Source organism: Procambarus clarkii, chromosome 16, assembly GCF_040958095.1.
Source record: "Procambarus clarkii isolate CNS0578487 chromosome 16, FALCON_Pclarkii_2.0, whole genome shotgun sequence".
Classification (NCBI taxonomy): Eukaryota; Metazoa; Arthropoda; class Malacostraca; order Decapoda; family Cambaridae; genus Procambarus; species Procambarus clarkii.
The window spans coordinates 27,725,586-27,749,585 of record NC_091165.1 but is presented as its reverse complement, the minus strand read 5'-3'; the positions used below and the strand labels follow the sequence as shown (position 1 = coordinate 27,749,585).

At 40.8% G+C, this 24,000-nt stretch overlaps 2 protein-coding genes across 4 annotated transcripts in view; one reads left to right on the top strand and one right to left on the bottom strand.

Moving 5' to 3' along the window:
• LOC123760008 (serine/threonine-protein phosphatase 4 regulatory subunit 4) overlaps window positions 1–4,890 on the bottom strand; it is an 84,254-nt gene extending 79,364 nt beyond the window's left edge. The window contains exon 1 of the mRNA XM_069325394.1: window positions 4,832–4,890. The gene's annotated coding sequence lies outside the window, so the exon portion shown is untranslated. The remainder of the gene's footprint in view (window positions 1–4,831) is intronic.
• A 12,844-nt stretch (window positions 4,891–17,734) lies between these two features.
• LOC138365191 (uncharacterized) overlaps window positions 17,735–24,000 on the top strand; it is a 28,221-nt gene continuing 21,955 nt past the window's right edge. Inside the window, exon 1 of one of the 3 annotated variants that reach the window (XM_069325390.1) lies at window positions 17,735–17,901. The gene's annotated coding sequence lies outside the window, so the exon portion shown is untranslated. Of the gene's footprint in view, window positions 17,902–18,380; window positions 18,401–24,000 lie in introns of those variants that run through there. The other 2 variants (XM_069325383.1, XM_069325386.1) reach the window with 2 other exon arrangements.

Genomic DNA, 24,000 nt, shown 5'->3' with positions numbered 1-24,000 from the left:
GTTAAACATATAGTTCAGGGGGTTTATTGAACAATCAACCACAGAAGGTGATTCGGTGCTAAGCTAACCTACATACGTAAATACATAGATACACAGATTTACGTATGCCCTACATATAGTGTTCGTAAATCTGTGTATCTATGTATTTACGTATGTAGGTTAGCTTAGCATTTTACAAGATAAGTGTCAGGATGCTACACCAACCTGTCCTCCTACAAAGAACGTCGCTTTTCGCTCGTATGCCTTACCTAAGGCCAAATCCAAAATTTGCTTGTCCATTTTAAAGAATGAAGAACAATTTTTATTTATATCACTTCTAAGCTGTATCACTTATGAACCCATCCCTGCCCTTGTGTGGCAGTTCACAATAGAAAGTTGTTTTCACATATCCATACATTAAAACATTGATTGTAACCATGATATATATGTGCTTCAGCCTACAGTTTAGACCTATTGTCTTATGTATGACCCTCTGTCCTGCGTGACAGTGAATACCAGCATTATCCTCACTTTAATAAGACTTTATCAAAATCCTCAGAATAGGCAAAATTGTAATTAATTTTGTCAATAAAGATGTTAATAATAATACTAGATAATGGAAGTTGCTCGCGAAAGTGACGTATTGTCCCGTTTTCTTTCTACCAACTAAAGAGTCAATAAACAGTTGATCACTAGTCTTTCTATTTCGTATCCTCCTCCTCCTCCTGCTCTCCTGGTCAGCTCCGTAGTGTTTGGCTAAGAGGAGAGGAAATGCCTAGTGGTGTCCTATATTTGTGTGTACAAGACCTTCGGGTCCGTATGTTTGTTTGGCTGGGGCGATAAAAGTTCATTATTATACTATATATCTCTCACGCGTCAGTCTCATTGCTTCTCCACATTAGCCTAACACACACACCTCTCATCCGCCCGTGTTTGGGTCTCTTCTTTCGCTGTTAACAAGCCCTTCCTCTATTTCTTAATAGCGCGCACATTCGCACACGCATAACATACACCCAATAAACAGCTCTCAATTATAACTTCCACATCAAAGTTTCAACATTAGAGAGCAATACCCACGAGGTATGCCTCTCTCCATGTAAATACAAGTGACAAGTGACAACGAATAGGTAAGCACACTTTATTTACAACATCAGATATGTATATACACACACACTACATACGTAAACAGTGTTCTCGTGGTCAATCGTGTTTATAGGGTGACTACTTCAAGACAACACTCTGCTGAAGAAGAATATAAGGTTTCAAGGGAGATAACGACTGGAAGTTAAGAGTGCGGTGTACTTCAGAATTGTGGAATATATACAGGTACATATGAGGGATAATTAGACACCCTGCTCCTGTGCCAGGGAAGTTACAGCCCCGCTCCTGTGCCAGGGAAGTTACAGCCCCCGCTCCTGTGCCAGGGAAGTTACAGCCCCCGCTCCTGTGCCAGGTAAGTCTACAACGGGCTCGCCATAGCCCGTGCTACTTGGAACTTTTTTGTTCCCAGCAGCTGAATCTAAAACAACAACAACGGTTGGAAGAGATATGTAATTCGAGGGGAAGGAAGATAAGTCTTAGAAGAGACCAAGAGAGGGGTAACCTAAAGTAATAATGAAAAATGTAGAAGGGAAGGAACTATTATAATTAGGCATTAATTGGAGGACTGATGGAAAGAGAAGATTGAACAAAAGTCAGCAGCGGGGAGATAACTGAATGCAAATCTGACGAGGATTACCTTGCGATGATTTTGGGGCTCAAAGTTCCCGCGGCCCGGTCCCCGACCAGGCCTCCTGGTTGCAGGACTGATCAACCAGGCTATTTGGCGCGGCTGTTCGCAGTCTGACGTATGAATCACTGCCTGGTTGATAAGGTATCCTTTGGTAGGTGTGGAGGAAGACTGAGATGAACGTAAGGGTGTTCAAATACGAAGCAATCGTAATAGTGGATCAATAACAAATGGAGAAGAGAGAGAGAGAGAGAGAGAGAGATAGAGATAGAGAGAGAGAGAGAGAGAGAGAGAGAGAGAGAGAGAGAGAGAGAGAGAGAGAGAGAGAGAGAGAGAGAGAGAGAGAGAGAGAGAGAGAGAGAGTAAGGGGATGAATAGACTGAGCGAGAGCACGAGTAAAACGGTCCATATGGGAGCCACACACCGAGGTGAAGTTGGGTGAATTAACAAAGAAAGGAGGAGAGGAGATGAGAGGGTGAAAGGTGAGAGGATGGAATGAGAGCAGTGATGGGAGTGTGGCGGTGGATTAGAGGAAACAGAAGACATTGGAAAGGGCCAGGAGTTGTGCGGGTAACTGGGTTTACATCTGCGAATTCCAGGAGGGAGTGGATGGTACACAGGTGACGGCTCGTGTGGATAATGACCCCCTCCCCCCCCCCCCATCATGTGTTCTGCTCGTCTACTTGACACGCTCAGCTCCCTGCAACACGCTACACCCAAGCAAACACAGCTGACGAGCACGCACGCACGCATTAATATGTATGGAATCAAATCCTCCTCTTCCCTTTCTCCAATCTTCCCCTATTTCTCTCTTCTTTTCTCTCGCCCTCTCCTCTTTCCTCTCACCTGTCCTCTCTCTTCCCCTATCTTCCTCTCCTTTCCCCTCTTCATTCACCTCTTCTCATCTTTCTCACCTTTCTCTCCCCCCCCCCATCTCCATCCACTCCCCGCCCCTGTTCCTCCTCGTCTTCTCTCTTTCCTCGTCCTCTCTTCCTTTTCTCCCCTTTATGTTTCTCACTCCTTCTCCCACGTTAAAAGTACCATACTATTGCTTCCAGCGTAGTAATGTATAACCTGTTGAACGACACGCAGGAATGTTCATCTGAACTGCAACATACCACCGCACCTGATGCGTGATGTTCAAATGTAAATATAATATATCAACCAGCTGTAATTTGTGGTCACGGGGTCAATAATGCCCTACTCTTAATTATGCCTGCAGCGCGTCTAGTCTCTCATGCCAAGATTTGTGTTGGCTCTTGCGTAAATCACTTTTAATTATGCATTTCACGCTTGGCAACTTGCTGATCAGTCCTCTTCATATCTGTTCCCAGGACAAATTGTGAGTGTGATGGCAGGTGGGCGTGTGCGTGTTTACACTTGGGCTAATTGGATTTGTTATTATAACACGCACAAGTGGTGGCATAATTCAGGTACACGCGCATAACAGAGTCCTCACTCGCGTCGACCAGTTGCAGGTACACATGCAATGGGCGAGACTTGGTCAACTGGTTGAATACCGTTGGGCCTGGCTAGTAACTGGTTGGGTGACCGTGTAGACAGCCTCGAATTTGGCTAGGGAAGAGGGGGACATTGTGAAATCAAACTAAATATATTTTTTTTCACTTATATCGTCTCGTCATATCTACAATTCCTCTTTTGTAAAATAATTTTACATACACAAGAATACAAGACCATGGAAATTTTGCAGCAATTACTGTCGACAGCTACTTAACGCTAATATTTAATACACTTAATTGAAAACTTGATTGGTAATAAATAAGTTTGAGGTAACTACATACTAATAATGGGATAAAACCAAATCAACAAGCTGCTATAATTTCCCTCCCAGTTACCTATATATCTACAGTATATGAAGTATCCGTACAGCCTGTTCTAGTCACCAGGACTAGTTGTTCATAGCCCAGTGCCAGTAAATTACTCTAATCCATGGATAAATTATCAGTGCCATTGCTTTATGAACTTCGTAATCCTTTACTAATAGTATGACAATTATAATTACACTTAAAGCTGAGTGCCCGACTTATCATCACGACTTCGTGCACCACACAGGTGGAGTATTGGGTCTAGTAATGGAGAGGTTACTATATAAATACTCAACATGTAATATTACAAGACTTTTGTGCTAATATAAGGAGGGTGACTGTGCAATATTTTATCCAATATCCTTCTGAATCGATGAAAATATTGTTGTGTAAGTCACGTGTACCGGCTGGCTGATACATGGCAGGAGTCACCTGTAGGTCACTAGGTCCACCACAACCACACACAACACCTGCAGGTCACCAGGTCCACCCACCACCACCACAACCACGCAACACCTGCAGGTCACCAGGTCCACCCACCACCACCCGCCACCACCACACGCAACACCTGCAGGTCACCAGGTCCACCCACCACCACCACCACAACCACACACAACACCTGCAGGTCACCAGGTCCACCCACCACCACCACCACAACCACACACAACACCTGCAGGTCACCAGGTCCACCCACCACCACCACCACAACCACACACAACACCTGCAGGTCACCAGGTCCACCCACCACCACCACCACAACCACACACAACACCTGCAGGTCACCAGGTCCACCCACCACAACCACACACAGCCAACAAAAAAACTTTCCCTAATTGTATTAAATATTCCCAGAGCGTCAGCCAAAATGTTTTCACCGAGTTGTATATATTTGTTATTGATGGAGCCATCCGGGAGTCAGAGCTCGGGAGTACTAGTGCAACACCCTTATGTTAGCTGCTGGTTTAAACGCCAAGACCTTTACCTCTGCTACTTGTGTGTGTGTTGGAGGTTTCAAGAAGTGGTGAGTAGGGTCTTACCTTGAGAGGAAGAGCTCTCAGGAGCCTCAGGAACAGCTCCTGACGTTCCTGGGTGACTCAGTAACGTTTGTCAAGACTCGCAGCCGCACCTCGCATCACCATTCCCTCTCTCTCTCTCTTTCTCAACGTTTCCCGCCCTGGTTCACGTTTGTTGCATCTCTGCCCCCGCCTGAAGGCCATTAGCATCCACGTCGAAACGCCGCCGAGGTACACCTGTGGCCTACAGGCCCCGAAACACGCGTGATGGCCCTGAAACTTACGAAGATACAAGGAGGAGAAGCGGGGCGCGACCTCCCGTCACTGAGGCTACGGTAGGACTGGCAGCCCGTCGGCTGCTGCTCCTGCCAGACGCACGAGCCAACCTTACATCGGTCTCTACACCATTATACGCCTTTTAAATTTTATATAATATGTAGTATACCTACATACTGTAGTCCCATTTCAGTACTCAGCATTCTTTCACGTGGGTTGGCTATCAAAAAATGGCTGGTGAATACTATGAGTTTACGCAAACTTCCTCAGCACTATACAGTCTACAGTGTACACGCTACAATGTTATTACGCAAAATGATCTCTCTTGTTTTCATATCATCGAAAAATGATAGCATCATGGGCGTAAGTATAAAATATTGGCTGTTTCACGGAAAAAGATCCACGTTTTGCATAATTTTTACAGGCCACAAGAAAGAAGACAACCTAGCCTAACTTTTCATGGATAGTAGTATATATATATATATATATATATATATATATATATATATATATATATATATATATATATATATATATATATATATATATATATATATATTAAGCTGTTTATATGTATTGTGGCTGGACTAGTGCTGAGATGGGGGCGGGAGACGCTCAAATTAAAGAGCTGCTGCCCGCCCACAGACTGAATTCAACCCACGCGTTCTCCTGTGTCACCAAACGAAGTTCTTGAATACATACATACATACTAAATAAGTCTGCATCCAAATTCTCTTTATCTGTTCCTTCTCTCTCTCTCTCTCTCTCTCTTGCATTCTTTGAATGCAAGCATCTTGCAAGCAAACATAAATTACATTAGACCTTTATGTTATTTATAAAAAAACTACAATATTATTACTTCTATATTAAAGATTACCAAGAAAAACTTACTTTTGATATATATATCATTGCCTCAATCTGGTCAATTTCAAATATGATTCACATTACGGTTTGACATAAGGCAACTCAAACCCGTTCTCTATCAGCCCATTCTCTTCATTTGCCGCACCATGCAAAATACTATGCACGAATCCAAGCCACCCACCTAACCTATCGATACACGATAGGTTAACCTAAAGAAAACGTTGATCTGGGCTTGTTATTTTGTATTCTATCCAGTCACTTGCGGCTGGTGGGAACTTTTGTTTATTGCTGCCAGCGACGGCTAGTTTATTGTGCACCCCATACTCATCCTGTGAGCGGTAGTTTAATGTGTACTCAATATTCATCCTGTGAGCGGTTGTTTAATGTGGACTCAATATTCATCCTGTGAGCGGTAGTTTAATGTGCACTCATTATTCATCCTGTGAGCGGTTGTTTAATCACAACCAGCCTTGTTGTACCTGTTGCGTGGTGTTGAATAGTTCATAGTACATCAGGACCACAGATTTCCAACCGTTTTATATTATGACAGTGTGTAACAAGACAGCAGTACACAGCAGACCAGTGTGTAACAAGAGAGCAGAACACAGCAGACCAGTGTGTAACAAGACAGCAGTACACAGCAGACCAGTGTGTAACAAGAGAGCAGAACACAGCAGACCAGTGTGTACACAGCAGACCGATATAACAGCGTGACAGTGGGACGATTTGGCGCGTCGCCAGCCAGCCGGCGGAATACAATGGAAAACTCACACTTGTGTCAGGCGCTAACCAAGGTCCAGGTCAACTGAGGTCAACGGTGAGGTGACCACAAGGTCGTCAGATGCGATGCTGTTACGCTAATTCACGAGTATTAACTCTCCCACGCCAAAAGAAGGTCGAAGACCTCATGCACCTCGATCGGCTGGATATAAGATGGCGTTCAATAAGAGAAGACACAGTGTCTAGACACTGTGGGGGTTGGTGTGTGGTCAAAACTTCTGGAGAATGGACATGAAGAACCTGAAAGTTACGTGGAACTCATTGTAGAGTAAGACGTCTCTGTTGAATTTATTTATTTATTTATTTATTTATTTATATATTTATTTATTTATTTATTTATATACAAGAAGGTACATTGGGATTGTGAGGATACATAAAATGGTAATTACAGTCTTGTAAAGCCACTAGTACGCGCAGCGTTTCGGGCAGGTCCTTAATCTAAGAAAATTTAAGTAGGTAAATTACTTGCAAAATTATCCAGCACCTTATCATTCAATTATCTTTGCCTCGGTTAGAGAACATAGAGAGGAATTCTCTTCTTTTAAATTGATAAATAAAGTAATATTTTCAAAGTCATTCCCCGTTGTGTATTAAAGGTACCTGCCGTTGTGATACTGAACTTACCGTTCTCTTTGCCTCCGCGTGACCTAATGACCTTAATTGTCCGGTTTCCTTTTAATGTGTGTTAATACTAAAGTGTCCATCATTGCTCCCATTATTCTATATAGTACACTCCAGTGGTTTCAGGGTTATTTGAGTGTCAGGTCAGGATCCTTTTACCATTTATGTGTTACTTACACCAGGCCTGGTACAATATTAATATCCATAAGGCTTCACCGGTCCCCCTGTCCGGTGATTCAGGGTGGTATTGGTAGCGTATTTTGGTAGTCATACGTGACCGTAGCAGCTAATATTTTTTTTTTTTCTCTCTCTCTCTCTCTCTCTCTCTCTCTCTCTCTCTCTCTCTCTCTCTCTCTCTCTCTCTCTCTCTCTCTCTCTGTCTCTGTCTCTGTCTCTCTCTCTCTCTCTCTCTCTCTCTCTCTCTCTCTCTCTCTCTCTCTCTCTCTCTCTCTCTCTCTCTCTCTCTAGAAAGTGGAAAGGGTTACAGAGGCACATAATGGGCTCAGGGACTGTACCCCACAATTCATTTATCTAAGCAAGTTACAATCTTGATGAGCTAGTTACAAAATTCAGTATAAGTCGTCACATCATCAATGGGTTTGAGATCAACCAAAGTACAGTTTCTAAATTAAGCAACTGACATGTGGAGAGCTAGTGTCACAATTGATATGTTTGTCCCGCACACCGCCCCCCATCCAGTGGGCAGCGGTGGATAGGTTACAATCACTTAGTTACTTCCTACAGTTAGCAAACTGGGGATATTTGGCTAAAATTTCTGGTAGCAGATCATTTTGAATTAAATATTTACACGTATCTGGAACATTTGTTATTGAATTGTCTCTAAATTCAGGTATCTTTTCGCACTCCATCACATAGTGACGGAGGGGGTGCGAATAATTTTGTTGACACAGTTTACATTTGGTCAGGTCTACATCGGCAGATAATGAGAATTCCCAGAGATACTTGTAACCGAGTCTAAGCCGAGCAGTAGTAACATCTAGAAGTCTGCTGATTTTATTGGATGATCCATTGATGTGTGGCTCCTCTTGCATGATAGTATGATGACAGATGGAATTACTGGTGTCGATTTCACTTTGCCTCAGATCTACAAGATTTTGTTGAAGTTCTTAGTGTACTGCTGCTCTCAGACTTTTTATTAGTAATCCAAAGTTATCCTCAATTTCTCCTTAAAAGCAGATTCTTTAGCTAACTCATCAGCTCTATCATGCATTCGGAAGCCAACATGAGATGGAGTCCACATGAAATTGGACTCTGTTACTATAATTAATAATTTTATTGTATTTGTGTCACAGAAACATAAAAATAGCCAATATGTCATAAATATGTAATACAAAAAACACAGTTGTGTATGAGAGATCTATATATGACTTTCAGATTATCAATTAATATATTCATTACACAGTTAATTATGTGCACTTCAGTCGGTAGATCATTCAAGTTCAGTGTCATTACTTCTTGCCAGTAAATGGATGCGACCTCAGAATTTAAGACCCTAAATTTGTATTAATTAATTCATAATCTTAAGGCATGTACGAAACGCTTCACGCAGTTAGTGCCTCTATAAAAAATACAAGTACTGTACCTAGTGAAGTAACCACAGTAATCTGATCCTCTGTATGTTTTACCAATAAGATGGTACTATTATCATAATTATATAAGTATAATAATATTATAAGAGTATATCCTTAAAACAATATCACCTCAGAATTCGTTTTCTTTGAAGCTTTAGATGGTAACCTTAGCAAACTTCCTCCTAAACATCATTGTTATTTATTTTATTTATTTATTTATATACAAGAAGGTACACTGGGGTTGAGAGAATACATAGCATAGTATTTACAATCTTGTAAAGCCACTAGTACGCGCAGCGTTTCGGGCAGGATCTGTAATCTGCATTGTAATCTGCTAATTGAAATTGTAATCTGCTAATATAGTTAGTAATTTACCTGAGGGTCAACAACTCTTGTGGCTTCGACTTTGAGATTTCGAGATTTTTCTTATCAAACTTAGAGATTACATGTAAGTATAAGTAAAGAGGTTCACGGGGGACTGGAAGATGGCGTCTTGTCACAGGTCCACTTTTTTTTATTCCTGATGCTATTTCTTCATTAGCAGTATTTTGAAAATGTGAAAATGTCTTGGAAAATGCAAAAAAGGATAGCGTATATATATATATATATATGAGAACAAGCCTGAATGGTCCCCAGGACTATATGCGAATGAAAATATTCATATTTTCATTCATCTGGGCGTGTTATTCATATTATATATATATATATATATATATATATATATATTGGTGTATACTGGCAGCAGGTTTTCTTTCAAACATGTTTCATTGAATATGACCGCATATTCTGTATTTATTATTTTCTGGTTTAGGGCTTCTATCCCTCTAACTATTTTCTTAGCATCAGGGCTTAATTGAAATAGGAGTTCTCCAAAACTCATTTTCGTACTTTTAAGGTGAAGAAAAGAAGTGAATTACTATAGAGTGTATTACACTTATTTGTATAATTTGCACGACGTTTCGAACCTCCATGGTTCATTCTCAAGTGAACAGATCTTACAATACTAGTTGATTTTATACCCGCATTAGGTCAGGTGATAATACAATGAAGGTGAAAACATGGGGGGATACATAAGGGATAAACATAGGGGCTGCAGAAGGCTTATTGGCCCATACGAGGCATCTCCTATCTAAACACAAAGATTAATCCAGTGTAATTGGCCTGTTATGTTGGACATTGTCTTCTGTGTTGGCATCGATATGTTCTTGTCTTGTCCTTACTCTCATGGTGGGTAGAGTAAATAGTTCCGTGATTTGAGTGTTCATGGTAGGTCGCTCTATTCTTATGTGAATTGCCTCAAGAATTTGTAATCTTCTTGAATCTTGGGTTTTGTCTATTATGCAAGTATTCTTGTTCAACATTTCTCTTGTTAGAGTAATGTCATGGGCTTGTCTCATGTGATTCCTAGGGGCACCAGATTGAAGATGGCATGTCAAACGCCTCGTCAGCTTGGTCGACGTCATACCTATGTACTTACATTGAAGGTTACATCCTTCGTGGGGGCAAGTGTACATGTATACAACGCTTGACTGCTGTAGAGGGTTCTCCGTCGGCTTCGGGCTGTTTTTGATAAGGAGTTTGGAAGTCTTCTTGGTTTTGTAGAATATTATCAGGTTTATGTTTTGGTTAGGAGTAGTGCTTTTTACTCCTTTACGGATTATTTCTTTCATTATTCTTTCCTCTTTTATATGTTCACTGTGCATGGTTGATTTGTAATATAATTTTATTGGGGGTGTTGTGGTTTCTGTTCTAGGTTCTGAATTATACCAACGGTCCAAGTGTCTTCTTATAGCAGCGTTTATTTCCGCGTTGCTATATCCGTTGTTCACCAATACCTGAGTTACTCTTTCAAACTCATACATTGTGATGGGTTATTTAAGGACTGCAGAGCACTTTTAGAGTCACAGAAAATAACTCCACCACCATTGAGCTTAAGGTATTCAGTGGCTAGATAAATACCCAATAGCTCGGTCTGTGTCGTGCTTGCCCAGTTGTTCAATCTCTGTGTACTAGTCATGATCATTTCATTCCCTTTATACACTGCACATGCACAACCTGTTCTACCAGTGCCTAACTGCACAGAGCCATCAGTAAAGGCATAGGATTCAGTCGGTTTGAGAATTTGAAGATGACTGTCAATAGCTTCTAATGTTATACATCTCAAAATGTCAGTGTTATACATTTGTTTTACACTGATGGGAGTATAATGCAGAGAGACCTCCACATCTTTCCAAGGGGGAATATAGTGAACAGTTTTATCAGGGTTAAGAGATACATTCAGTTTCTGAAGATTATAGACACAACAACTGAGCCACACACTGTAGGGAGCTTTTTGCGGCGGATTGAGGGAACAGTCAGAATTGTTTAGAATGGATCTCAATTTAATTTGAATAGAGCTGGGGGGACCATTATTTTTCAAAGTTTTGGCGCTGTGCTTCAGCCTACAGTTTAGGCCTATTGTCTTATGTATGACCCTCTGTCCTGCGTGACAGTGAATACTAGCATTAACCTCAATTTAATAAGACTATCAAAATCCTCAGATTAGGCAAAATTGTAATTAATTTTGTCAATAAAGATGTTAATAATAATAATTTCAAACTCTCTACTCACGTTGCTCCATTCAGAGCAGTGGGTAAGCGCTCGACGAATATAAGCATTGAGAACACTGGCTTTGTATCTTTGGGGGCACTCACTTCTACCGTTCAGGCATAATCCTATGTTGGTGGGCTTGGTATATACGTTGGTGCTTAAAGAGGTTCCTGTTTTTGTTATTAGTACATCCAAGAATGGCAGACTGTTATTTTCACTATTTTCATGTGTAAATCGGAGTACTGACTCTCTCTCTAGGTGTCTTTTTAGGTCAATTAGTTCATCTGAGTCTTTTACTAATACGAATATGTCATCTACATAACGGCAGTATACAGTTGGTTTTTGTCTGCTACTGAAGACCCTATCTTCGATGGTTCCCATATAAAAATTAGCAAATAAAACTCCTAAGGGGGAGCCCATTGCTACTCCGTCTATTTGTAAATACATGTCTCCTTGTGGACTGATGAAAGGGGCTTCCTTTGTACATGCTTCGAGAAGACTTTTCAAGTGTGGCTCAGGTATGTCTAATTTGGGGGTGCTCTCGTCTCTGTATACTCTGTCCAGTATCATTCCTATGGTTGTGTCGACTGGGACGTTGGTAAAAAGGGATTCAACGTCCAGGGAAGCGATGATTCCATCGGGCTGGGTAGATTTGATCAATTCTAGGAAATCTGCTGATGATTGTAGACTAAACTTACTTGGAGTGTATGGAGTTAGGAGTTCATTGAGTTTCTTTGCCAGGTGATAAGTTGGGGTTGGTATTTGGCTGATTATAGGGCGTAGTGGGTTACCTGGTTTATGCGTCTTAACATTGCCGTAGGCATATCCTAAGCCATAGTCGCCTTGAAGTTTATTGAAATGCACACTACCTTTCTTTGCGTTGATTGCTGTAATTGTTTTGTTTACTTTCCGCTTAAGGTCTTCTACGGGGATATATATATATATATATATATATATATATATATATATATATATATATATATATATATATATATATATATATATATATATATATATTTATATATATATATATATATATATATATATATATATATATATATATATATATATATATATATATATATATTTAATTTAATTAAAAATATTGAATAATTTACAGCCTGTTTATAGAAAAAATGTAAAACATAAAAGAAATTGATTAAATACTTTCTTACAATGTATTTTTATACTTTGTATATTTTTTGTAATATATATATATATATATATATATATATATATATATATATATATATATATATATATATATATATATATATATATATATATATATATATATATATATAATGTCATAGTTCTTCTTACTAGTTCGTTCTGCCCTTTGAGTGTTTTTTTTTACCCATTATGTCGGTGTTAGTGGACCCCATACCCATCCTCTGGGTGGTAGTGAAAAAGATTGCAGAAGCACATAATGGGTTCATGAGCAGAAACCCTAAATGTATTTATCTATGTTACAGTCTTTTTAAGCTAGTTACATAATTTATAAGTGTATATCAAATATAACATGCAAGCTGGCTTAGTAGGGTCTAAGACCTGAGAAATTACGTAGCCTACTACGTCATCACTATTCTTTTTAAACAACGCTAATCTATTATATCGTAACCTAACCTATCCTAACATATTCTAACCTAACCTGACAAACCCCTAACGAAAATAAGATACAATTTTGTGTTTTATAAATAGTGTGGGGTGGCACTATGACGTCACAGTGTTCATGCCGGTACAGGTTTTAGTCCACACTGGCAGACCGCGCCTCAGCCACGTCATGAGTGACGTCACGCAGTGTTTAACACATTTTTGCCTACGCTTCCTGAACTTATTATGTGAATAACATTGATCTCCCTATATATTTTTCTTCGGTATGTAACCTGCCAATTTTTCCCCATTCTCTAGGCTCGCATTGATAGCGTGAAGTAAATACGAACATACTCTTACTACTGTATACATGTGTATACACGTGGTGAGCGGCTGTTACAGGAGTGACATCACTGATGGCGTGGCGAGCGGCCGTTACAGGAGTGACGTCACTGATGGGGTGGCTGGCTGTCGTGTTCCAAGGCCGGATATACGATGGCACTAATTCGTTTATCATGCAGGAAAACGTAACCTGTGAATTTGACCAGGAAACAAGGTATAGATATTGAAAGTGAACGTCATGATGTAGAAGTGTACGTGTTTACGTTTATACGAATTCAAAACGTTCATTGATAAACTGGTCACGCGTTTGTCACTTGTTTAATTGATAAAATATTTAAATACATTATTCATACTTAAAATAATAAAGCAATATTAATAACCAAGGAGTGAGGAGGCAAGTGAAGCCATCTGGGAGTTGCGAGCAACTAATGTTCCAGCCCCCATTACTGTATCTAATAAATTCAAGTGTATTGGATATCTATGAGTCCTGTCAACCGGTTTGAAAACATTTGAGGATGTATCTGTTGAGTGAGGCGCTGCTGCGTACTTCACTGCCCAAGACAAAGCAGCACTGACTGCTTACCGAGGCCCGGCACCGTTGGTACGACCCGTGATAAGGCAGCGGCAGGAGGGAGATAGCAGACAGCATTTTCCCTGTACTTGGGGAGTACGTAATCACTGGAGGGTCGGTGCTGAGAGCTGGGGCAGATGATAAGGCTGATAAGAGGGAGGAAGGATGCTCATCTGGGCGTGTTAAACACAAGTCAGGCGCCGTGTAGCTCAAATGCCTTGTGCTGTTACCCCCGTGAACATAAAACAGGGGAATAATTACATAATGTACCAAAAATCCTCTTTGAAAGCAAGCAAAGACAAATGGCAAAGTTGATCTTCGTCATGAATCTTTGCTGGTTAGACTGCAGTGTATGAACTTATGAAAGGTAGAAATAAATGATATATACAGAAGATTATTAACCAAGGAAGGTTACAGTAGAGTATCACTAACATCCACACTTGGTGGGACTCACCACAGTGAGGTGACAGTCATCCCATCACTAACACCCACAGCTGTCATAACTAACACGCTGCACTTCGCGAATACTAGCAAACAAAATTACTTTACTAGACCATAAAAAACTACAGGAATATTGAATCCAGAATAATTTACATGTAGACAAACGTGTTGGTGGATGAGGCGGCTAAGTGCCGTTGGAATATATGTAGATCTACCCCTCATTCTCCCCGTCCCACATGCATCAAACCGCAGTTGAGATGTATTTAGAATTCGGCCAGACGAGGCGGGTGGAGTAGAGAGTGCCAGCTAGGCTAGTCGGGACGTAAAGCCTCACCTGGAACATACACGATCGCTTCCAGAGCGACACACTGCCAGCCACACTTCCCTCCGGGGAGAGACGGGCCGCGAACCTCACCTGTTTGAAACATACCACACAACACATCATACATTTAGATATCTTTACAAAGGCTAAGTGCTCGAATAGCAAATTAATCCTGTTTCAGAAGGCTATGATAATAATATACTATCTAAAGTGCACTGCATTTCCCGTGACAGCTGACTAACTCCCAGATACCTGTTTACTGCGAGGTAACAGGGGCATTCAGGGTGAAAGAAACTTTGCCCATTTGTTTCTGCCTGGTGCGGGAATCGAACCCGCGCCAAAGAATTACAAGTATGTGTGTGCGTGCGTGTCTGTGGGCTTGTGTTGCTGTAAGGGCCGCGTCGGCACAAGTGCTGTGGCCAGGTGTTCCCGTGTCGTGTACAATGTAAAGTCTCGCGGCTAATGAACACGTCACATGTCGACAGATAATCACATGTTTTGTGAGCCCTTATAGAGTCCCCCTTCGAGGGGAGCGACAGACGCCACCTCACGAGACGACCAACAGGAAGACTATCGACATCCAGTGACCCCCAGACAAAAAAGGCGTCCTGTAGTCGAACAAAGATGCGGTCGAAGAGCAGAATCGTGTCAAAAATGTCTTGCTGAGCAAGAGCCAGACGCCCACCAAGGTCCTCCAGTTCCCGGCCAAGCCGGTAACGGACACCGTGTACCCGCCCGAAGATCTAACCGGAAAAATACATCGAGACTCCAGCAACCCCAGGCGATGAGGGCGCTTTGGGTTGCATCAAACTGGACCGTTGAAGAGGAATACTCGACGGTGGTGTCGAGACCCAGTTAGTTCGATTCGAGTCGAGTATTCCAGCGGTCAACATGCATACACCGTCCACTCACCGTCAAGGTTGAGCGAGGGCGGGCTCGACCTTTTCTGGGTCAAGCTAAACTCAAACTTAGAGTTGGAATATAACTTTTATCATTGAAATTTTAAATTAGTGAATACCTGTACAGTCACTACTATAAATTAAATGGACTAGCATATTACATGTGTAACTTAAGAGCAAAGTATCAATAATAACAATAGAATAAATGTACCATTCCAAATCGTACATGTATAACTTTATAGCAATTAATTGGCAATGAATAATCAATTACAATGGAATAATTAACACTTATAAATGACAATTATATAGTTGACAAATGAGAATTAATTGCCAATGAAAGTGATGACAATGTAAAATTTACACCTGTCAATTGCCAATGAACTATTTGACAATGCTCTGTGCACTAAATCTATAGCTAATTAAACTAACTACAGAGAAAACAAAACAAAATAATATTTCGAGGGGGGAATAGGACGTAAAATCCCAGGTACAGGAATTAAGTCCTATATAGTACCCGTACCGGGAAACGTACGATATGTTGCACCATATGGCACACACTATTCCATACAATTGCAAGTTTATTATCGACACTAAAGGTTTAAAGCTCTTGTAGTATTTTTATAATTCTCTTATAAGATAATTTATCTCTATCTGGCAAATAGAGATTCCATCGGTTGCTTACCGATATACAATAGCAGTTGAGAGGTGAACGAGTACTGGCAGAAATCGTACGTATTGCCCGGCAGCAACGGCCACATCCCACTGACGGTTGGAGCGATCGTACACTCTTGCACTATTGTTACACTTTACAAACATTTACGGCATGACTAACGCTGTTCTCATTAGTTTTACGCCGTTTATTGCTAATTGCTTTTGTTCTCACTAACCCCTTATATTAAAAATGATATATATATATATATATATATATATATATATATATATATATATATATATATATATATATATATATATATATATATATAAATATATATATATATATATATAAATGACATACTATTAAACTATATATTTTTAGAAATGGTCATATTGCTGACAATATATCGACCCTACATAAATTTATTGATCGAATGCTTGAAAGAATTGATGAGTTGGCCAAGACTTTTGCTCGAAAAGAGGGAATTGATTACCAACTTCGACTGCCTTTGAGCAGCCTGAGGGCAGTAATATTCCGGGAACATCAACTAAATTTCGGAGACTTGAGGCAAAGTTAAATTCACACCAGTTACTCCATCTATCATCATTCTATTATGCAGGAACTACCGCACGTCTATGGGTCATCCAATAAGGTTAGCAGACTTCTAGATGTTACCACTGCTAGGCTTAGGCTCGAGTACAAGTACCTCTGGGAATTTGTAACATCTGCTGATGTAGATTTGACTAAATGTAAACTCTGTCAGCAGAACTATTCGCATACTTTGCGTCATTATATAATGGAATGTGAAAAAATTGCGGAATATAGAGATAACACCATCAATAATGTCCAAGAAATGTGTAAGTACTTCATTCATGATGATGTGCTGCCCGAAATCTTAGCGAAGTATCTAAAATTTGCTTACTGTAAGTAATGCATGCACATGACTGTAAAGCTGCCGCCCAGTTGGGTGGGTGTGGAGCACATGACTGTAAAGCTGCCGCCCAGTTGGGTGGGTGTGGAGCACATGACTGTAAAGCTGCCGCCCAGTTGTGTGGGTGTGCAGCAAGACTAGTAACTGTGTGACTCACCATAGATGTAAAGTGCCTTATATAGTGACTGTTGTGAACCTCTTGTTGAATCACTTGTGACACAAAAGATTATTGATGTGTGTATTTGTGTGGGTGATTAAATATGTATATATGTGTATGTATTTGTGTGGGTGATTAAATATGTATGTGTATGTATATATGTATACGTATGTATATGTACATGTATGCATGAGTATGTGTACATGTATATATAACATTAATAATTTTGTAACTAGCGTCAAAAGATTGTTATTTGCTTAGCTAAACGAACTAGAGGGTTCAGTTCCTGAACCAATTATGTGCCTCTGTAATCCTTTACACCACCGCCCACGGGATGGGTATGGGGTGCATAATTAAAAAAGAAATTGAATACATAAATTTATTAATAAAACATTAATAAAAAAACTGAAAGAAATGTAAATTTACTGCACAGCGTAAGTTCAACGAAGTAATGTCAAAAAAATAAAAAAAATAACCGTTGCAATATTTGTATCTTCCACGTCACCACCAGGAAACATGTCGTATGGATTATGTTCAAACGTCAACGTACACGTGGAGCCGCGGGTTGAACCCGACACAGACGGGTCCTGTACGGGGCGGGGTTCCCCAGAACCTTGGAGCGATAAACAGACCGGCCGCCAGTCTCTCCCGTACGCACGTCTCCCACGGGCGCCAGAGGTCCGTCCCCCAGACAGTGTTGTGGCGACCGTAGCCACACATGGTAAGATTCCTCGTCTGGGCCAACGTGGGGGTTATGTAGTGTGACACTGAACGTCGCCAAAATCATTGCAGAATATGTGAAGTGATAAAAGTATTTTAGAAACAACTAACAAGATTGGAGAACGGACAAATGTAGTGCGATAAGGGGGAGGGGCAAAACGTGTGGCGAGTATGCAGATCGTTAATTAATACTCGAATGAGTCTGAAATATTAGAAACAGCATGAGGTCAGGGTAGTGAATCAGTGATGAAGGCAGACCATATATGGATTAAAAAGTAGATGTGAGAGCCCACGCTTGGGTTAAGGATCTCCTGCCTGTCTTTTAAAGGCATAGGCACTTTGTCCACAACCCTCTCAAGCAAATAAGTGAGCACGCACGCACCAAGTGGACAGCTCTCTAGGGTCGTAGCACCAAGGCCCCGGGTTCGATTCACGGTCGAGGCAGAAACAAATGGGCAGTTTTATTTTCACCTGATGCCCGTTCACCTAGCAATGAATAGGTACCTGTAAGTTAGACAGCTGCTACGGGCTGCATCCTGGGAATGTGTGAGAGACAGAAATATATAGTAGATATGATAGAGGAAACATTCGTAAGTCAGTACACTAGATAACCGACGGTTAGACAGGCTTGGTCTAAGAGGTACTGACATAATATAGTTGCTACAGGACCACTGTATAATCCTAACGGATATACATACACAAGCTGCCTGTCCCGACAACAAAATTTATTATTTATAACCAAGGTCGGCGTTCGATCCCGGATGGTTCAAGTGGTCAAGCCCCGTGCTTTCAATCCGTCCTCATATGCCAACTTCGTTTGAAAACCATTGAAGATTTGTAATGCCAAAAGTATCAGTAGTTTCAAAGCAGCCTATGACGAGGAATACTGAGAAGACTGGAAACCACGAGTGTAGGCAGCTCTTGTCTCATAACTACTCTTAGATAATTACACACGTTCAGACCCCTCCTCCACTTTTCCCAGAGTTAGGCAACTATTGTGTGGCGTATCCTGGGGAGTGCCCAGTCGTTGGCTAGAGGGCTCTTCCTTTCCCAGAAAACTTGAGACCATTAACCAACATAAAAAATAATCGGGTCTAATTTTGTTTTGTTTAATGAATGCATTTCTTATGGTATGTGGATATTTATGGCATGTGCATTGTTACGGCATGATGAGGATGTCTTAAGGTACAATGTAGATGCTGTAGGATATTTGATAATATTTAGAGTTGGTAAAATTCAGGGGTACTCCGGTGTCACTGAAAGCGTAAAAAAACGTTTTATGTACTGCTTTATCTACAGCTAGTACCGAGGGAGATATATGGGCGTTCTTGTGTTGACCTACCTATCGACACTCCCAATGGAGAACTGGAGTGTTCATGTGGGTTGTTTTACGCTATATGTATATCGACAGCAAGCCTACCTAGGGAAAGCTGGATGTTCTTCTCTTGCTATTTCTGTCGATAGTAGGCCTAACTATGGAGATATGGGCATTTGTATGTTCCTTACGCCATCTATGCACAGCATCATGGGAGACGTGGGCGTTCCCTGCTATTGGATTTCAAGTTAGCGGTGACACGAAGCCTATTCCTGTACATTTCTCGTTCTAATGGATTTACTCTTGAGAACGGACTGAGTCGCCATAACCTATTTTCTATTATCTCTTATACATAAGACATTTGCCTGTGTTATGTATATGCAATCGTGCAAATAGTTCCAGCGATATGTGTTAAATTATCTAGTACGTCGGAGGAAACTATGTGTGTGGCTTTTATTAAAATCAAATTGTGTCATATTTTTGGATAGGAAACGGCTGTGTTCAGAATTTCTCAAAATTTGAGGCAGGAAAAGCTGTTAAAATTTTTTTCAATGAGTGTTAACCACCTGCTTTCTAATAGTGTTTTCCGAGAATAATACGTTTGTTAAGGCAGTTATATTTCGAGTAGTAAACAGAACTTGACGGCTGGCAGTGCTGCACGACGCCCATTTTCAGGCCAAATTCGTAGGTTATATATTATAGTTATAACGGTACGTTAACCTATCTGGCTATAACGGTACGTTAACCTATCTGGCTATAACGCTACGTTAACCTATCTGGCTATAACGCTACGTTAACCTATCGGGCTATAACGCTGCGTTAACCTATCGGGCTATAACGCTACGTTAACCTATCGGGCTATAACGCTACGTTAACCTATCGGGCTATAACGCTACGTTATTCTATCTGGCTATAACGGTACGTTAGTCTATCGTATTGCCAAATATCGCAACGCTCCATGAATCATCGTAATAGTTGAGCAGTAAACTTAGAAAATGGCAATTCCCACAACGATAGCAAAATTCAAGTAATAGACCAGGAAATCTTTCAAATTTAACAAACATAAATATGAGAGGTATTACTACTCATTACACTAGCAAGTTCTTGTAAAATAAATTACGAGCAATCTTACTACATTACTACAACAGACCAGTAGCGTTCTACAGAATGTTCTAGGTACTATTACCGTACTACTTAAGAGGCCAACAGTGGTCACCACAGTACTAGAGAATGGATATCAATTACTGTATATTTCCAGAATCATTTTTAAATCCCCAGATTATAAATTTATATAATTTATATACATATATATTCTATATATAGAATATATATGAATTATATATCATTCGCTACGCGTGTGTACATTCTTGTACAGTACGCGTAGCGTTTCGTTCAAGTCCTTAATCGTACGGTCCCCGGAATACGACCCGCCAAATCGTTTAACAACCAGGTACCCATTTTAATGTTGGGTTAAACAAAGGCTACAGTTAAGGATTTTCGCCCAGTAAATCCTCCCCGGCCAGGATACGAACCCAGGACAAAGCGCTAGCGAAATGCCAGGCGAGCGTCTTAACCACTAACTAACCACCATCTTGTCGGTGCAAATACTTTATAGCCTAGACACACACTAGCACAAAAGTATATTGTGACAGAAATATCAAACCTTAATTTACAACAATTTTCACTCAAAGTTTTCTTTCCGTGCTCCACCATAATGTTGCTAGGCTTCCATTGCTGCCACAGTGCACCGTTACTTTATGTTTTCCTGTTTTCATTTTCCCAGGCCTAGAACCTTTCGCTTTCTTGGACGCTCTGCTGCGTCTTCGCCTGATTTTATTAGTATTTCTTTGTTTTAAAGTGTACCAATGTGCGATAGGAATAAATAAAGAGGATATAATATAATGAATATATAAATAAAACTGATGTGAGTCGCCCATAGGGCACCATGCTCGAGTAACGTTTAATCAACGTTGATTTACTATTAGTTAAACGTTATTTGCACAGGATTTTCCAGACGGGGGGGGGGGAGGGCGCATCTTAACCACAGATTAATATGAGGCTTAGAACAAATTTATATTTAGAAACTATGTATGTGTAAGATTCTTTGAGGAATATCCTCATAATGCACCCAAAATTTGCCAGCGCAGGCTACTGATCACATACCGACTAATCATCCTGCGAGTTGGGGACTTTTAGAATCATGTAACTAGTTCTTGATATACTATGTACTCCCCCCATTCGTATAGTCTAGAGTAGCTACATAAATGCAGATATACCTAAAGTGTTAAAAATGGAACAAGTTTGGAGACAATGGGTCAGTATGGAACTGACGATTGGTCAGTAGGACCTGGTCCAAATTTTCCAAGATTTTGAGGACAATGAACTTCGGCGCATACACTTTCTAATGCAGGTACTATTTACATTTACACAATTTCACTCACAAACCTGTATAATGTATTTACAGGTGTTCCAGATATTTGCCACAATGACGCTACTTCTTATATGTCAGTTTTAATAAATTACTACACATTCTAACGTGCTCTGATTTTTCAACATCCAGTTTACGCATTACGTGTATTTATGACTTTCAAGCATATATATGGGTTGAACCATTCAGCCATAACCCACCTCAACAACGCGTCCTCTCGAACAGTACATGGCATTTTGACGTATAAATCCTATTAAGGTAAAAAAAACTGATGTACTAAATATCATAGCGGCTCCCAAATTGACGTGATATCCCGTTTTCTGTTCGTGGGTCCTGGGTTAGGGTAGGTTCGGGCAATTTATTACATCAGTTGTGTGACGATAGGAACGCTAGAGAGGACGGGCTGGGCAGCCATTGTTCCACAGGGCTCTCAAGAGTCAAGCTAAATGTTTAACGTGGTATAACTGCTTGCACAGTGAAAACCACAACAGCGTGATTAATCTAAGAAAATACTGAGGCCGTACGATGGAATCGAACCCACATCTCTGAGCTCGTCACATACACGCACTGGCGACTTCCGTTGCGTACTTGTTCGCTATATTACGTTATCGTGTAATATTGAACATTTTTAAGTCTGTAAATAGTCAAATATTTTGTGATAACGAACTTCTCTTATCATAACCACAAGCTAGACTCGCTAGTAACCATGCCAGTGGTGGGGGTGTCTACTCTCCACTTACTGTCAGTGGTGGGAGTCCACTCACTCCTCACTACCAGTGGTGGGAGTCCACTCACTCCTCACTACCAGTGGTGGGAGTCCACTCACTCCTCACTACCAGTGGTGGGAGTCCACTCACTCCTCACTACCAGTGGTGGGAGTCCACTCACTCCTCACTACCAGTGGTGGGAGTCCACTCACTCCTCACTACCAGTGGTGGGAGTCCACTCACTCCTCACTACCAGTGGTGGGAGTCCACTCACTCCTCACTACCAGTGGTGGGAGTCCACTCACTCCTCACTACCAGTGGTGGGAGGCCACTCACTCCTCAATACCAGTGGTGGGAGTCCACTCACTCCTTACTACCAGTGGTGGGAGTCAACTCACTCCTCACTACCAGTGGTGAGTTTGTTGCTTTATTTGTTACATTAAACAATTAATGTAACAAATAACGAACAATGAAAATAACAATGGTGCTGCATTTTTGAAATACGTGATAGACAACAACAAAAATTCACGCTGCCCCACCACCATAAACATGAGAGGCATCTGAGTGGCCTTAAACACCTACACTTCTCATCTGCTCAGTATAGGTGTGTTGGGAGTGTGTTGGTGCGGTGTATTGTGACTTACTCCTTACTGTTCAGTACCTACGGGCTCACCATAGCCCGTGCTGCTTGGAACTGTTTGTTCCAAGTAGCGAATCTTTAACAACAACAACCTTACTGTTGCAGAGTTACAGCCCGTGTACTTCATTTCAGTAATATAACAAGTGTTTACTAATGAGAGGTCAGACATCAGTAGGCTTCAGTCTGGACTCATTCCAGTCAGTACACCTTAAATGATGGGGTTTTATGCCTAGCATATATACGTTACCATTGTATTAAAGACAAAAATGTTGCAGGCGAGGAGTCACAATAACGTGGCTGAAATATGTTGACCAAACCACACACTAGAAAGTGAAGGGACGACGACGTTTCGGTCCGTCCTGGACCATTCTCAAGTCGATTTGGAATAGGTCAAAATCGACTTGATAATGGTCCAGGACGGGACCGAAACGTCGTCGTCCCTTCACTTTCTAATGTGTGGTTTGGTCAACAAAAATGTATTCATTTTATACCCAGCGCATATATGTAGCCAACGGGAAAATTAAAAGGATATTTGAACTTGAGTGATTGGTGGCGCTGGAAGTTGTACTGGATGTGATGTAGAGGATGATGGTGGTGGAGACGCCTAACTTATGGTGGTAGAGTCAGCTGATGGAGACTGCTAGAGGTCAATGGGAATAGTTGTGTTGACGGCGGAGAAAAATGCTGACCTCGGAGTGAATCAATAATCTACAAACGAAAGAAAATGGTGTTGGTCGGTTTTCAAATTTCCTCGGTGCACTATTTCAGCCTAATTTACTTTAAGCCTGTTTTTTTTATTTTAGTTTCAAAAGCTCCGATGTGTTCTCTCAATAGCTCCTTATTTTGTTCCTTAATTTGTATTACTTTGCATTTATCAGCGTGCCACTTAATAGTGCAATTTACAACATTTTCAAAATTGGTTTACACTCGAATGCTAAAGCTGTGTTGCTTCTTAGTTGTCACCAGCGAATTTTGACACGTTGCAGCATAATTTTCGACGTCTAACCATT